Below are 16835 nucleotides of genomic sequence, written 5' to 3'. Positions count from 1 at the left end.
TAAAAATCCTCTTTGCTAAAAAAATAAAAAATAAATAAAAAAAAAATCCTCTTTGCTCCACTTATTAATTCCCCTGCCCCAATGCTTGACAAAGCTTTAATTATCTCTAAGGTTTGGCTTTTCCAGAATGTCACATACTTGAAATCATATAGTATTTAGATTTTTCAGATTGGCTTTTTTCATTTAGTAACATGCATTTAAGATCCCTTTAGGTCTTTTCATGACCTGACAGGTCATTTCGTTTTATTGCTGAATGGTATCCGATTGCCTGAATGTACCTCAGTTTATCCGTTCACCCCCCAAGGTCATCTTACTTGCTTCCAAGTTTTGACAGTTTTGAATAAAGCTGCTATAAACGTGTGAGCAGATTACAGTATGCACATATTTTCAACTCTTTCAGGAAAATACCATGGAGTTGTGATTATTGGGTCATTTGGTAAGAGTATGTTTAGTTTTATAAGAAACCCCCAGTGTCTCCTCCAAAGTGCTGTACCATTTTACATTCCTACTAGCAATGATGGGAGTTCCTACTGTTCCACATCTTCACCAGCACCTAGTGTTGTCGGTATTCTGGGTTCTGGCCATTCTAATAGTGTATAGTGGTATCTCATTATTTTAAAGTGCAGTTCCCCAATGACATATGATGTGGACCATCTTCTCATATTCTTATTTGCCATGCATATATCTTCTGTAGATGAGGTGTCTATTAAGATCTTTGCCTCTTTTTAAAATTGTTCACTTTCTTATTATTGAGTTCTAAGAGTTCTTTGTATATTTTGGATAGCAGTCCTTTATCGTATGTGTCTTCTGCAGCTATTGTCTTCCAGTCTGTAGCTTGTCTTATTCTTTTGAATGTTTTTCATAAAGTGGCAGTTTTAAATTTTAATGAAATCTAGCTCATCTGTTATTTCTTTCATAGACTATGCCTTTGGTGTTGTATCTAAAAAGTTATCATCAGACCCAAGGTCATCTAGGTTTTTTTCCCATGTCGTCTTCTGAGAGTTTTGTAGTTTTGTGTTTTACTTTTATACCTAGCCTACGATCCATTTTAAGTTAATTTTTGTGAAGGGTGTAAGGTCTGTATCCGGATTCATTTTTTTGAATGTGAATATATTCCAGATCCACTTACTGAGAAGATTACCTTTTTTCTATTAGAAATAAAAATAGTCACAAGGCAGTGTCACCTAGAATAATTTCACCACCCTAAAAATTCCCTGTGTTTCACCTATTCCCTCATCTGTCCCTACTCAATTATCTATGGCTGCTGCTCTCGATCCCTTAGCAACTACTGATTGTTTTACCATCTCCATAGTTTTGCCTTTCCAAGAACGTCCTACAATTGGAATGATACATTATGTAGCCTTTTCTGATGTACTCTTTCACGTAGCAATATACATTTTAGATTCTTACATGTCTTTTCATGGCTTAATTACTAACCTTTAAAAATTGTTGAATAGGGATCCCTGGGTGGTGCAGCAGTTTAGCGCCTGCCTTTGGCCCAGGGCGTGATCCTGGAGACCTGGGATCGAATCCCACGTCGGGCTCCCAGTGCATGGAGCCTGCTTCTCCCTCTGCCTGTGTCTCTGCCTCTCTCTCTCTCTCTCTCTCTCACTGTGTGCCTATCATAAATAAATAAAATAAAATAAAATTGTTGAATAATGTTTCTTTGCATGGGTTTATCACAATTTTTCCATTTACCCATTGATAGATATCTTAGTTGCTTCCACCTTTTAGTAATTATATATAAAATTGATATAAGCATTTTTGTGCAAGTTTTTATGTGGATGTATTAATTGTACATCCTTTTGAAAATTGAATTAGATTCCTAATTATTAAAGTTGCTCTAGAGAGGGTGTGCAAAGGTAGTATATCAAATATTGTGCTAATTCTCACACAACTGTATAATCTACACTGTATCTTTCAATATGATTATATTCAGAGAATATAATAATTTGCAGATGGAAAGTGATCACAATTTTAAAATCCTTTTGATATAAATTTTATCAATTGTATTTGTTTTAGAATTTTTTTAAAAAAGCCATCTTAGTAATTCCTATTCTTTTAACCATTCCTCTTGGGAGTCAAAATTATATATGATTGAATTTATTATGATGAATGCAAGAAAATGATTGGGTCAGGCTTGTCTTAAGGCTGCCAGCGTCAAACATATGAAGTTATTATAACCAAGGTCTACAAAAAGTCATAAAGCAGCAGACTTGAGAAAAATGAAGGGAGCCTGTGAAAGTTACTGTACTATTTGTTCACTGGGAAAAGGTTGGGGAATGATCACTGACCTCTAAGTAACAGAGAATGGAACTCATCTTTCACTTCTGAATGAGCTCCTTGCTGTAATTGATGGCATCTCCTGAAATGGCTGTGATCATTAGGGCTCCAGTGACTGAATTAAAAGAAAATGAAGGATGCAGATGGCTGTAGTAAAGCACGGAAAATGCATTTCTTCCTGGTGACAGATACAACTGATCATTTTACAGGAAGTGCCTCACTGAAAGTGTCTCAGCTATGTAGTTCTCAGGGAAAATGAAGAGTAATGTAAAAATTGGACAAGATGAAACTAGCTGTTTCATTCCAGATATTGACTACACAAGTCACTTTCAATAAATCAGCTGCTTATTGTACCTAAGACAGCAGTTTGTTAATATTATGAAGGTGCTACAAAATGTTCTTTTTGGTTAGGCAATCTTTGCACATCACATGATAAAACAAAAAGTTTTCTTTAAGTGGCTTTCTGGTTTCTGTGTGTTTTCCAGTTATCAGCATTTGAACTCCTAGGCATATTTATTTAGAAATAGCTTTGATGGTCATTAGGAACAGCCACAAATCGGCAAACTCATTCTATAAAGGGCCAGATACTACATACTTTAGACCTTCTTGGCCCACATAGTCCTTGTAATAGCTATGTATCTCTGACCTCATCCATAGACAATGGTTAAAAAATATATATGACTATGCTCTAATAAAACTTTATTTACAAAAAAAAACCAAAAAAAAAAAACAAAAACAAAAAACAAAGCACAGCTGGATTTAGCCCTCAGGCTATAATTTGAGGATCTCTAATCTAATGTTTCTGGTTAGCATCCTAGTTGATATTGTAAGAACAATTACAAAGTTTAACAGCTTGCTAAATTAAATAAATGAAATGGTAAGATTAAATACTTTAGTCTTCAATTAGAAACGGGGATATGAACATTTATAGTATTTATATAAATACAGAATACAGTTTTAAAAGAATCACTGGTCAATAATAACCTACATTTTTCAAGCATTAGGAGAAAAGATTTCTTTATAATATAAACTATCATGCACATGGAGAAGCTTAGTGGACATTTTTACTAGATATTTTTTAGTGCTGTTGCATTTTTATTTTTGGCTTCTAGCTTTCTATATCATATCATTAAACCACTCAATTATTTATTTAAAATCTCTTGCAAAAACAAGTAACTTGAAAGTCTCACTGATTCACTATAAAACTAAACAGTGGGTTTTCAAATCATTGTTAATAACAAATCACTTTTAATAATAAACTATTTTAAATATACATGAGATTTTGTAAAAAAATAAATTACAGAGTTTAGTGGGGTCATCAATTCAGCCTACATTTTAAGTACTATGGCTATTTTTCAAACTTAAGAAAAATAAACTTTTATTATTATTATTATGTATTTATTTTAGAGAGAAAGAGAGAGAGCACAGGGAGAAGTAGAGGGAGAGAGAGAGAAACCTTAGCAGACTCTGCACTGACACCCACCCCCAGGAATGCGGGTCTCCATCTCATGACCCTGAGATTACAACCTGACTTGAAATCAACAAGCAATAGCTTAACCAACTGTACCACCCAGGGACCCCTAGATAAAAGAACTTTTTAACTAAAGGTACTATCAGGGCAAAAGCTTTGGGATTTTTTACAATTTTCAATGTATAGGAACAGTTATGTCAATTATATCTCCTAGTACAACTCAGCTACTTGATTTAGGTCAGAAAGTGGGATTGTTATCCTATAGTCTAACATTTTATCCAGCATTTCTGGAAACAGGCCATTAAAAGTCCATTCAGTCAAGATATTCCAGGTAACTAGTAATTATTGAACTGAAGGTACTAGTTACAAAGTAACTAGTAATTATTTAACTGAAGCCATCTACCTTGGAGTTATTATTTTGAAACTATGGAAATAAGGCGCTATATTACCTTGATTGCCAACCCAATATCTGTTCCATTCTTTCCTTTTATGACAGCTCTGTAAGATACAAGTTACTACATAGGACCTTTAATATTTATTTTTTTCATTTTAGAAGAATTTTATATATTACCCCAAAGAGAAGATTTCTCTAAGTGCCAGAATTTCTCTATTAAATTTCATTTTATTCTTCTTAGATGTTGGCCTGTTACCTTCATACTTCCCCATTTTTTCTTTCAGTACTACTCTTAGGAGAGGTGCTACTCTGGATTTGTCAAATTCAAGGATGTTCATGAGCTGTCTCATTCTTGGGATTCAGTCTTTTGAAAGTCCTTCTGTTCTTCCCCAAGCCTGAGGTGATAACAGCTGAATTTTGTTTTATCTTTCCTTATCTTTCAGTAATCTCTTTGTTCCTGTCAGCTGAAATTTACAAAAACAAAACAAAACAAAACAAAAAACTGAGTTTTCCCCTGGCAAATGAAAGGACTGTAAGGCATTATCAAGTAGAAAACTTTTCTAGGGCCAAAAGGTTAAAATGTTTTTTCAAGAAGCTTCCTGGAATCTTATAAAATGTTATTTAAAAGTATTTATGAAGTACCACTTTGTCAAAAAAATAATCATAAATATTGCTTTGTAAGACATGAAAAATAAAAATCTAGTTTTAATCTGTTTTTAATATTAGAAGCTTACATTAAACATGGGTATTTACTTTTCAAGAAAGGTATTTAGCTGTTCATGGTTTCAAAGTGAATAGACCATAATTTAATCTCTTGAAATCATTACTGAATCTGAACTTTAAAAATACCTTTTTTCTCCAACAGGCAACAATTTGAGAATAAATAATCTTGTGAAAATATTTTAAGGGCACAAAAAATGATTAAAGTGTTACAGGTTAGCTAGACTATCAAGGACTACTTTAGTACATAGCCTTTCTACTAATCTCAAATACACAATGTGCAAATTTCAGCCATCTATTTTCTGGCTCTGTAAACCATGGAACATTTTGGTTAAAAGCTCAAGAAATAGTAGTAAGAAAAAATGAACAAAATACAGTTGTTCTCATTAAAAAATTTTTATGCATTCATTATAAAAGACACAAACTAAGAACACCATAAATTTTAGATGCCATTGTTAATGTCACATAGCGTAACAAATTTAATTGTAAAAAATAATAGAACCAAGTGTAGGACCCAAAGAAAAAAATCATTTAGGAATGTAGTTATCCATACATATAGGGACTTCTTTTGTCTATTTCTAGTTATATGAAATTCTATGGAGTCATGACTATGGAAATAAGTAGGAAAGTTTATGAGTTCAAAGGTTAATAGAAACAAAAAAGTAAACTTAGTCTAAAGTGTGTGTGTGCCTGTGTGTGTGTATGTGTGCATATACAGAGATGTTCCTTAGGAGAATATAAATAAATAAATAAATAAATAAATAAATAAATAAATAAGAATTTAGATTTTAATAGCAATAAATAGTACCAAGGGTGACTTCCATAAGAACTCTAGAGAAGCAGTCAACAAACTGTGGCTCACAAGCTAAATTTGGCTTGCTATCACTTTTTGTATAGCCAATGTGCTGCAGATGGATTTTACTTTTTTGATAGTTGAAAGAAAACAAAAAAAAAAATATTGTGGCATGTAAAAATTATATGAAATTTAAATTTTAGTATTTACAGTAAAATATTGAATTTCAACAATAAAAAAAAAAGGTGTGGAAACTTTCCTTTCTTTTTATATAAGTCCTTATTTACTCTACTTGATTTTGACACTTGCTCTCCAAACCTAAAATATTTACAATGAGCCCTTTACAAAAAACAATTTACTGACTCCTGCTCTTGAACATATTTTCTAGAACTGGGGTACTTCCACAACTGCAGTTTTTTATTGTAAGTTTGTTGTTCTTTGACTTCATGGAAAATTGAAGATACTTATTCTTGCACACCTGTATTATCTAGGGAAACCTAGAATTATAATAAAAGTCAAATAAAATTTTCTTTCAAAATTCTGTGCTTTTAAAACTATGATGCATATAAAATATGTTCTTTGAAAGTAAATCTCAAATTGTAGTTATTCACAAACGTTTTAAAAATAGATACATACAAAAATTTGAATCATTATGGAAATGCTATAGTTGAAAATTGAACGAGTGTCTTCCACATAACAGAGTTCTCAGTGTTGGGAAAATTCCGTCTTGCAACTTTTTAGGGATTGTAGATATGTAAGATTGAAACAAAAGGTGGAGTTGAACACCTGTGGTAAGAGAATTATAAGATGTCCCTGAAATTTATCTTCCCTTTGTGCATGTTCTGTATAATACCATCTTCTTTGTGTTTGTGTTTTTGTTGTCTTTTTTTTTAAAGGTGTTATTTATTTACTTGAGGGAAAGAGCATATAGGGGCAGGTGTAGGGGCAGAAGGACAAACAGATTCCCCACTGAGCAGGGAGCCTGACACAGGGCACATCCCAGGACCCTGAGATCTTAACCTGAGCTGAAGTCAGATGCTTAACCAACTGAGGCACCCAGGCATCCCTCCCATACTCTTTAATGTGGCCAGACCAGTGAATGTGATAGGATTTCACGCTAGTGATTAGCTTATGTTTTATGGCACTGCTGACTTTCAGTAAGGAGATTTCCTGGGTTGCCTGACTTAATTAATTACATGAGCCATTTAAATCTTGGCAGGGACGCCTGGGTGGCTCAGTAGTTGAGCGTCTGCCTTCAGCTCAGGACATGATTCCAGACTCCTGGGATGGAGTCCCACACTGGGCTCTCTGCGAGGAGCCTGCTTCTCCCTCTGCCTGTGTCTCTGCCTCTCTTCTCTCTCTCTCTCTGAATCTCTCATGAATAAATAAGTAAAATATTTAAAAATCAATCAGCCAATCAATCAATCAATTCTGAGAGAGAGGTCAGATGAGGAACTCAGAGATTCAAATAAGAGGCAGGCTTTAGAAGTTGAGGATGTCCCCCAGTGAACAGCCAGAAAGAAAAGAGTGATGTCAGTTGTGTAACCTCAAGGAGCTGAGCTTTGCCAATGACCTGAGTAAGCTTTGAAGAGGACCCAACCCTCAAATGAGAGTGGCTCTGGCTGACACATTGATTATAGCCATGTGAGACCCATAAGCAGAGCGACCATGTTGGGCCAGATAGTTGACACAGAGCAACTGTAAAAGAATACATTTATGTTTTTTGAATTGCTGGATTTGGGAAGTTGTTATACAGCAATAGAATATTAATATGACATTCAATCCATTTTCAAAGGAAAATAGCATCCTTTGCCCTTATGTTTAATCATCTGTGGCTCTGTTGTTCTCTTTCAGCTGAGTGTCCATTTCCAAGTATGTTCAGAGTCCTTTACTTCTGTTGTTCCTTTCTTACTCAGATACTACAGCTATGGCACTTTTATTTATAGAGACATTCGGAGTAATTAAAGGAGCAGAGGAAAGCAAGTGTGTGAGCAAAACAGTGTAAAATGAGTGGTAAATATTCCTCAAATAATTATCCTCTGATCTTATGATTATGAGGGAATTTGGCACATTTTCTACTTGGATTCCAGTCTCCACCACATTGCGAGACTTCCTCCTTTGTTATTTTGCACTATTTTCTCTAATTCCTGATTCTATATTATAAAGAACGGTTAGACTATTCTTAGTTCCTTCATGTTTTTCTCAGAGGCTTCTTTATCATAATCAAATATACACATATCCGTTGGTCTCAAAAGAAGATGTTCTTCCCTGAAAGAAACTTTTTTATTGATTCATATTTTCACTGGGAGACATGGAGGCAGCATGTTGTAAGATTGGCAATATGGAAATGCAATATTAATGTAAGGTAGTTACATGCAGTGTGTGGTGATAGTAGGATAAATTAGTAATTACATGTGAACTCTGCAGAGAAGCTTCAAAAATTGCTCTACTTTTCTCTAGTGGTCCTTTTTTTGTTTATTAAAGAGAAAAATATTCAAACTTAAACCTGGAATTGACCTACTCTCCTGCCAATTTGGGGTGAATATCAAGCTGGCTAAATATATCCCAAGATGTGTGTTGCTATCTGTGAAAGATGTTCCAAATGTTGGGCTTAAAATTTTAGAGTGCAATTTCATAGAAGCTTATGATCTCTTATTTTTATCTTAACTAGATATTGCCTTTCTGCATTCTTCACCTCTATTTACTCATCTTTTTTCATTGTTTCTATATGTTCTCTGTTTCAGCAAAATCTTTCTTCTCGTCTTTCTGGAGTGCTCAACTCAACCAATTTGCATTATTTTCCATAGTAAGAAGGCCTCTCTATTGTTCTTTTCCAAGGCTAACCAGCCTGGCTCCTTTTATATAGTTCTATAGAATTGCCCAAAAAATTAAACCAAAGGCTGTTTTCTTTACTAAATGTATCCAGTGCTAGTTATTTCAATTATTTCAACATTATAAAGTGTCAGTATACAGATAACACTGGTTTGGGCCTGCAATAAATGGGCAGGCATCGCCATCTCTAGTGTTCCTTTTTTCTTCAAAGAACCATGTCTTTTTTCCATGTCTAAATGTGTTAACTGTATGCCGATTTTTTTCTTTAATAAAAAAAAAAAAACTCAGTGATGACCTGATTTAATTTATTCACAAATAGATAAAGATATTTTTGGTTTAATGTGTCACATAATGTGTATACTACATTACCATTCTGCTACATGATTAGTAGCCAAACAGAATGGGCTTCAGTTCTAAGTTTTAATGTTTTTAATACTACTTTTAAAATATTTTCAGTCACATTTTTTGCACTGTCTTCTTCAGTTCAGTGATTACCACTAGAGTGCTTTTATAGCATTACTCTGCATACCTTCCAGAGTAAGAAGCATATATCTGGATAATAAATGCTGTTTATCGATTGATCAATTGATTGACCTAATGATCTAATAACTTATGATCTATGATCTTTATGATTATGTGATCTTATGATCTACACTGTGTCTCCTCTGTTAGTCATAAGTACTTAGGTGGATATCACTAACATTTCTGTGAATCCCTTTTCATTCCCTTCAGACTCCTTCAGTTATGGCCTTTCTATATTTCTATAGTATCTTGGCTTGATCTATTTTATATTCATGTTGAATTTGAAATTGTTATTTTTTTTAAACAAATTGCGATGTGATTCTTAATTAGTGCCACTGGGTAGTACTAGCACAACGTGCGTGCTTAACTCAAGATTTGCTTATCTTGTGAATGGATAAACAAGAAGCATCTTCCTGAAAGATTGCATGCATTTGGCAGAGCTCCTGTCTCCTAGTTATGTATGCTATTTGGGTTCATGCCCTCTCTTTCACGTTACGTAGAGAGCATACTCATAAATTCTGCAGAATTGTAAACCAATCATTTTTATGGCTACCATTAACACTATATTTTTTCTGTTAGTTCTCCATTATAGTCATTTAATCAAATTAATGTCGAGTAGCTGGTATGCAACTCAAGAGTTTATATACCTCTCTACATAGAGGTTTCACTGCAATGGACAAACTAACATTCATGAAATCACTGCATACACAGAATATGCTCTTAAAGATTTTGTATATTTTCTACCCAATAATTTATAAGTTGAAGAAGTTATATTCACACACGGGTTTTCTATGTAATTGTTAGCTAACAATATTATCATAATAATTCCAAAATTCTTTTTAGATAATGCAGAATAACCCAAAAGGCTATTTTACTCAATTAAACAACCTATTTGAATTACACAGCAATGCAGACTTAACCTTCAAACTTTCCTGTGGACATTTAGGTGAAATTCCATGCTGTGGATGAGCTAGCATCTTTTCTGGCTCTTAAATTATATATTTTGCTTAGTTTCATTGAGTTGATGTAACACCTGCACTCGAAAAGCAAAGTAATTGAGAATAAAACAATGAAATTGTCTACCCTGAGCTATTTTTAAGATAAATCGTCCAGATTTTAAACTAGCATCTTTTGGTAAACAGAATGCTATTTGTTTTATTATTCTGATGGTGAAAGTTTTTTTAAAAAAAATCCATTAAACTTTCATATGGACAATGTGCTGTCTATTTTACTAAGAATAATGGATTAGCTAAATATTCTTCTTAAATGTTTTGTCAGTCTTCCAGTGTATCTAAAGTGTCTATCATATGCCATTCAGAAAGATGTAGTCAGAACTGACAGAGAAGATAAATGATTTGAAGAAGAGTGATGGAAATACCATCTTGAAATCTACTCTTCATTCTGTTGGTATTTGAACATTTGTTAGATGTTAAATACCTTGCAGCTTCCACTCCAGTGGATGATTTCAAAACAGTATTTCCTTTACAATACAAACATTTCCTTATTTTTCCAAGTACCAAGTAAATTAAGAGAAAAATATGAATGCAGCTCTGAGTAAAAGGGAGTAAATGACAAAAGCTTGTCATAATGGCAACCTAATAGAAGGAGGAGAAGCAAGCTTTGAAAGAATGAACAGACACCAAAGCAATAAAGACATTCTTGGGAATTGCTCAATATTCCATTAAAAACATAGGAAAGAATCTATCTATTTTTGCTTGCTCAGAATTTTTGGCCTAAATTTATGTTAAATTAGGGGGAGGAGCAGCATTGTTTGTATATAAACTATCAATGAGAAATCACAAATTAGCCTTTAAACATATTGATTGTGAGTACTTGTGGATTTTATTGGAGCGCCTTGGCAAAACACATTGAAAAATATTGTCTTCTTTATTACCTCAATTAGACATTTAAAGTGAAGGGGGGCCTCCAGAGACATTGAAAAGGAACTATGAAAATTTGCATTTTGGCAAGATAATACTTAACTGTACTCAATCAATGAAAGTATTTTAATCTCGTTAAGGTGAATTGTTTTCATACTTTATTTAACTTCAAAGGAATTATTTCTCTTTAAAAAGTTTTATTTTAAAAAGTCAGTCTTCTAATATGCCATCTGAAGGAGGAAGAATCAATTATTGTACAATTCTATCTCTTCAGAAATTTATAGTTATAGCATTTGACATATTAGTCTAGAAAATAACAGTCATCATGCTTTTTAAGGAGGCATGTGTAATTTGCATAAAGTGAAAGGAATGTTAAATGTGAAGTTTCATGAGTTTTCCCAATTCCATATGATATATCCCAAACATCTGTGTGAATGTAGAGCAATTTTATCAGCAAGATTCCTTGTGTCACTTCCCAGGCAACTTATATTCTCCGTCTCTAGGCAACCAAGTTCTGGTTTCATTTGCCATCAAGTAGCTCTGCTTGTTGTGGAAACTCATAAAAACTTGTTTAATATACTTTGCCCTCTTTTTAGTCTGGCTTCTTTCCATTAGCTTAGGTGTTTTTTTGGGGGGATTCATTCATGTTGTGTGTATCAGTAGTTTATTCCTTATAATTGCTAAGAATTATTACATTGAATGTTTATATTTTCACCCATTTGGGCATAGATATAAATTTGGGTTCACAGTTTTTAACTGTTATGAATACAGCTGCTATGAAAATTATTGTTCACATTTTACATGTGTGGATTACATCTCTTCTTGCTGTCCTAACCAATCAGCGTGAACATGGTCTGACAGATGTAATGGATCCGTATGCTCCCCTCTGGTATGTCTAGATGGCCCAGGCCTTTTGTATTATGTCATGACAAAGGATGAGAGAATTAACGTAGTTCTGGGCAAAGCTACAAATGTATGTGTTTTGGCATTCCATTTGAATGCATACTATTTTTGCTTTCTGATTGGGTTAGAAAAGAATACACTCATCAGAGCAGTGAATACCTGGTACCCACATGCACATTAGTCTTCTGAGCAAGAAGCTAAATCAGAAACAGCAGCCTTGATCAGGATGCATTTTCAGTGAGCTGGAGGTCATTTCCAGTTCTTATTAACTGATTCCAAATATTGACAAGGAAATATTCAGTCTTTCACCATTAAATACTGCTTTATATTCCACCTTTCATAATAAGAATGCTTTCTTGTATTCTAGTTTACTGATTTTTTTTTTAAATCTATGGGTGTCGAATGCTGTAGATCTTTTTTCCCACATTGTTTGAGATATAATTTGTGCTGCTTTATCTTATTAATATGGAAAATTAATTGATAGAATTTGAACATTAAACCAAACTTTCATTCTTGGGATAAATCCCTCTTATACGTAATCCTTTGTCCATTTTATATATTGTTGGATCAAATTTGTTCTCTTATTTAGGAATATTATTTCTCTATGTTTTTGGTTTTGTTTCTATTACAGTTAGGGTACTTTGTTTCCTATCTAAGAAATCTTGGCCTATTTGTGGCTATTTTCTTCTGTGCTTTTTTTCAAGGAATTTTATACTTTTACAGTGGCATATATGATCCATTGCAGTTCTGTGCACCATGTGTGGTAAGAGTAAAGGTTTTGTTTGTTTTTTTGTTTTAGTACAGGCATATAGTTTTTACTGCACCATTTGTTGAAAGACTATCTTATACCTATAAATTATTTTGACATGTACATATATCTTTGTCAAATTTGTTTAAGCTAATATATAATTAGTAAAATATATATAATATATATTCCATATAAATTTTAGCAATAGCTTGTCAATCTCTAACACATGCCTCCTAGAATTTTTTTTTAAGATTTTATTTATTTATTCATGAGAGACACACAGAGAGGAAGGCAGAAACATAGGCAGAGGGAGGAGAAGCAGGCTCCATGCAAGGAGCCTGACATGGGACTCGATCCTGGCAATCCAGGATCATGCCCTGAGCCAAAGGCAGACGCTGGACCTCTGAGCTACCCAGGTGTCCCTCCTCCTAGAATTTGATAGATTACATTAAAGCTATATATAAATTTGAGGTAACTGACATCTCAATAATATAATTTCCCCAAACTGATCTTTTATGGAGTTTTTTGGTAGATTCATTGAATTTCCTATGTAATTATGTTGTCCACAAATAAATATCATTCATTCTCCTAAAGACTTTTATTTCCATGTCATAGAACAATACTGAACAGAAGTATGAGACCCTGAGAAGGAGGCCTTAGGACTACAAGAAGATTTAGTCAGGAATGGCCAGCCATTCCCTCAGCTACTTCAATTCTTCCACACTGTTTTGTTTCTACACCATCCTATTGCTTCCAAAGGAATCACTGAGACAGAAATGTCCAGCCAAGATCTTTCTGAATTCTTGATTCAGAGAAATTGTGAAAAATAATAAAATATCGTTGTTTTAAGTGACTGAGTTTTGAGATGGTTTCTACACACTAATAGCTAAGCAGAACAACAACAACAAAAAGTTATTCCTGGAAATAGAATACTGTCTTAACAAATATCTAAAAATTCTGGCATGGGTTCTGGGGTTAAGAAGAAGGTTGTGAGAGGCTCAAAATGGAATAATAAAGTATCTCGAGGAGAGTGTTAGTGGACACCTCATAAGCCTGAAGAAGATTTTCAGGGAGGGCTTAAAGGAATACAAGGAGAACACTGGAGTTGATGGAAGTATGTAGTCATAGAAATTTAACAACACTGTCAACTGCAGTAAATGTAGAAATTAGAAAATGCCTGGAAACTCAATTTGGTTAAGACTTCCAGCCAGAATATCAAAGATTTCACATAGCCTCTTCTTACTCCATATGATAAAATTCAAGAGGAGAGATATGAGCTAAAGAATAACTTTTAAATTAAAAAAAAGAGCCATTATCTTCTGTATTTGAAAATAAGACTATTTCTCAGTCCCTATATCTACAGCTAGAAAAACAAAGGAATAGCAATATCAGTGACAAAAACAAAAAATACAAAATGTTCTCACCTTAATAAATGCTTTAGAGGAATTTTTAAAATCTAGTTTGTACCTTACTAAGTCCTCCTGAAATTTTGAAATCGTGTCTTACAGACTCTTTTCAAAGACCAAAGGATCTAAAAAATGCTTTATCTGTCCCATGTGTTGCACACAGATACTTTTAAGACTCTAAGCTCTGGTTGTTCTACAGCAGACTTTCAGAGAGCACAAAGTTAAGAAAAACATACTTGAGTATACTTGTATATGTGCCACTTTCTAATGCGGTGGCTTGTAAACCAAAACATAGGAAATCCACAGAGTTTTTAAAAGGATTAGGTTGACTTGATTGAAAATGTCAGAGAAAGTAAAAAATGCAAAGAAGCCCTTGGATCTTCAAATTACTGTAGGAAGGAAGCAAGCTGAGAAAACTACACAGTGACAAACACTATGGCAAATAATAATTCAGAGGTCAAAACAAACAGCCAAAAATGCAGAACCAAGAGCCCTGGAGAATAACATATGAAGGAACTGGCACCTATCTCAGCTGAATTTCAGAATTGCTGTGGGCAAGCGCCTCCTATGTGTCCTTTCCTGCTTCTGTGTATATATGGAAAATATATGGTGGCTTTCCTATTCCTGCCTCCTCACCATTGTGTGTTGGAGGTGGTGGTCAAAGAAATGAGATGTCAGCCATCCCTCAGCTGCCTCTGCAATACCTCCGCCCTACCCACTACCATTTAATCACCAGTCACTATCTGGGTATGACCTCGTGAGTTTTCTTGACCAGAACCACAAACTGAGCCCTTTCTGAATTCTTGATGCACAGAACCTGGGAGAGAAGAAAATATTGGAGTCATTTTAAACCACCAAATTTCGATACTTTTCTGTGCAGATGTAGGTACCAAGAACCCCTAACCAGTTAAATTTTCATTTCAAATATTTTGGGTGTTATTTCTATAAGTTTCATTTGATTCTTTTTATATATTCTATTTCTCTCACCGTGTTTGTGTTTGTCCTTAGGTCTTTGAGCAGGTTTATAGCTATTTTAATATCCTGTGTTATTCTTCCATCATTTCTGTCATCTGCATCAGTTTTCATTGACTGATTATTCTCTGGGTTATGAGTTACATTTTCCTACTTCTTTGTGTATTTAATAATCTTTTGTTTGGGTAATGGGCACTGTACGTTTTATTTTTTGAATTTTTTTTTCTTTTTTTTTCCCTCTCTACCCTTTAAAGATTCTTGAAGTTTGTTTTGACTAGCAGTTTATTTATTTGTTGCTGATTAATGTGTAAACCTTTAGCGGTCTCTCTTGAATGCCCGAGGTATTTATTTCTTTGCACTCTGGATGATCAGAATTTAAACATCTCTTATCTCAACATGTGATCATTTAGGAATTATTCAGGACCACTCTCTCCCCACCCAACACAGTACCCGTAGAAAACTAGTTTCATTCTAGCCATGCTATGCTTTGTGTTTAACAACAGATTCAAAGGAAGCTTTATGAAAATTTATGGAACTCTTGCGTTTAGCTATCTTCTGTCTTTTGTATTTTGCCCCTCAGATTCCAGCCCCCTTTATGTGTGTGTCTGACTGAACACACACAAGCTACTATTGTCTGTTTCCATGAGCTATCCTTGCATCACAATATGGAAAGTGCCTCCTGAAGAAAGCTAGACTGATTTTAAGACTCTAGGTATCTTCCTTCTCTTAGGAATCATTCCTGTGCTGCCTATTTTCCAGTATTTGAAAACACACATTTCACATATTTTGTCCTATGTTCTCATTCCTTTTTTTAAAAAAAAATATGGAACACCTCATAAATTTGCATCCATTCTTGTGCAGGGGACATGCTAATCTTCTCTATATCATCCCAATTTTAGTATATGTGCTGCTGAAGGGAGCATCTATTTTCTTGTTCTTTATTGTAGGAGGCCCAGTTACTCCATCATGGTGGAAGTGATGGTCTCAAGTCTCCATAATCCTAATTTTTTAAATGTCTAAATTGTCACTCACTCTTTTTCCTCCATGACATGTTCTAATTTTTTTTTTAACTTTATCATCCATGTGGTAAATCAGCCTGGTGATTTTTCTAGTCTATCTAGTGTTTTCTTTAAAGATCACATTTTCCAAGCTTACTGCTACTGTTTTATTCTTGGCATTTCTTTTAAAATCCCCTTGTTATTTTATAGATTCTATTACTTTTTCTTTAGAAGTTTGAATCATAAAAACCTCATCATCTTTAAATTTTTAGCAATTCTCTTCTTTGTGTTATCTTCTGTTAATGGATTTTCATATGTTTTGTAGATTTTGCCTGTGGATGTCAAATCAGTAGGCATTTTCCTCTGTGAAAACCTATAATACATTTGTCTTAGATTAAGCAGCTGTCCTTATAGAACATTTTGAGTTTGTTTTAGCAAGGGTCATGTGGATCTGTTAAAGACTAGTTTTATGTAGTTTCTTAGTTTGAGTTTAATGAGTTAATTTTATTTGGGATTCAGTACTTCTACATGCATAATCCTGGTTTTCTAATATCCTCATTATTTAAAAAAAAAACAAACTGTGTTTTGTTTTGTTTTGTTTTGTTTCCCAGTCAAGATTTGGGACTGATAACTTACCTTTTGGCTGCGCCCAATCTGTGTCTATGCCACTAGGGGCAAAGTTTTGTTCCTATGTTTGATGGGACAGCTTATGTCAGGATTTCTCTTTTGTCAGGGTCTCTGATATGTAAACAAAAAAACAAACAAACAAAATCTGTTATAGTGTTTCATCAAGAACAGGTCTGACTGCCTTATGTTTTATCGGTGCCTAACCCTCAAATTGTATGTCCATGTCCAATATATTTAAAGCAATATTTGTGTGTTAGAATTAAGAAGGAAGTTTTTTTTTTTAAGA

The 16835-nt window shown here is 33.9% G+C and overlaps 1 non-coding gene across 1 annotated transcript; it reads right to left on the bottom strand.

Moving 5' to 3' along the window:
• Positions 1–15741: 15741 nt before the first annotated feature.
• Positions 15742–15847, bottom strand: LOC112915645 (U6 spliceosomal RNA). Its single transcript, XR_003234128.1, has one exon. It is a non-coding gene; the product is annotated as a U6 spliceosomal RNA (small nuclear RNA).
• Positions 15848–16835: the final 988 nt, after the last annotated feature.

Source organism: Vulpes vulpes, chromosome 14 (assembly GCF_048418805.1).
Source record: "Vulpes vulpes isolate BD-2025 chromosome 14, VulVul3, whole genome shotgun sequence".
Lineage (NCBI taxonomy): Eukaryota > Metazoa > Chordata > Mammalia > Carnivora > Canidae > Vulpes > Vulpes vulpes.
This window is presented reverse-complemented; position numbering and strand designations above follow the sequence as displayed.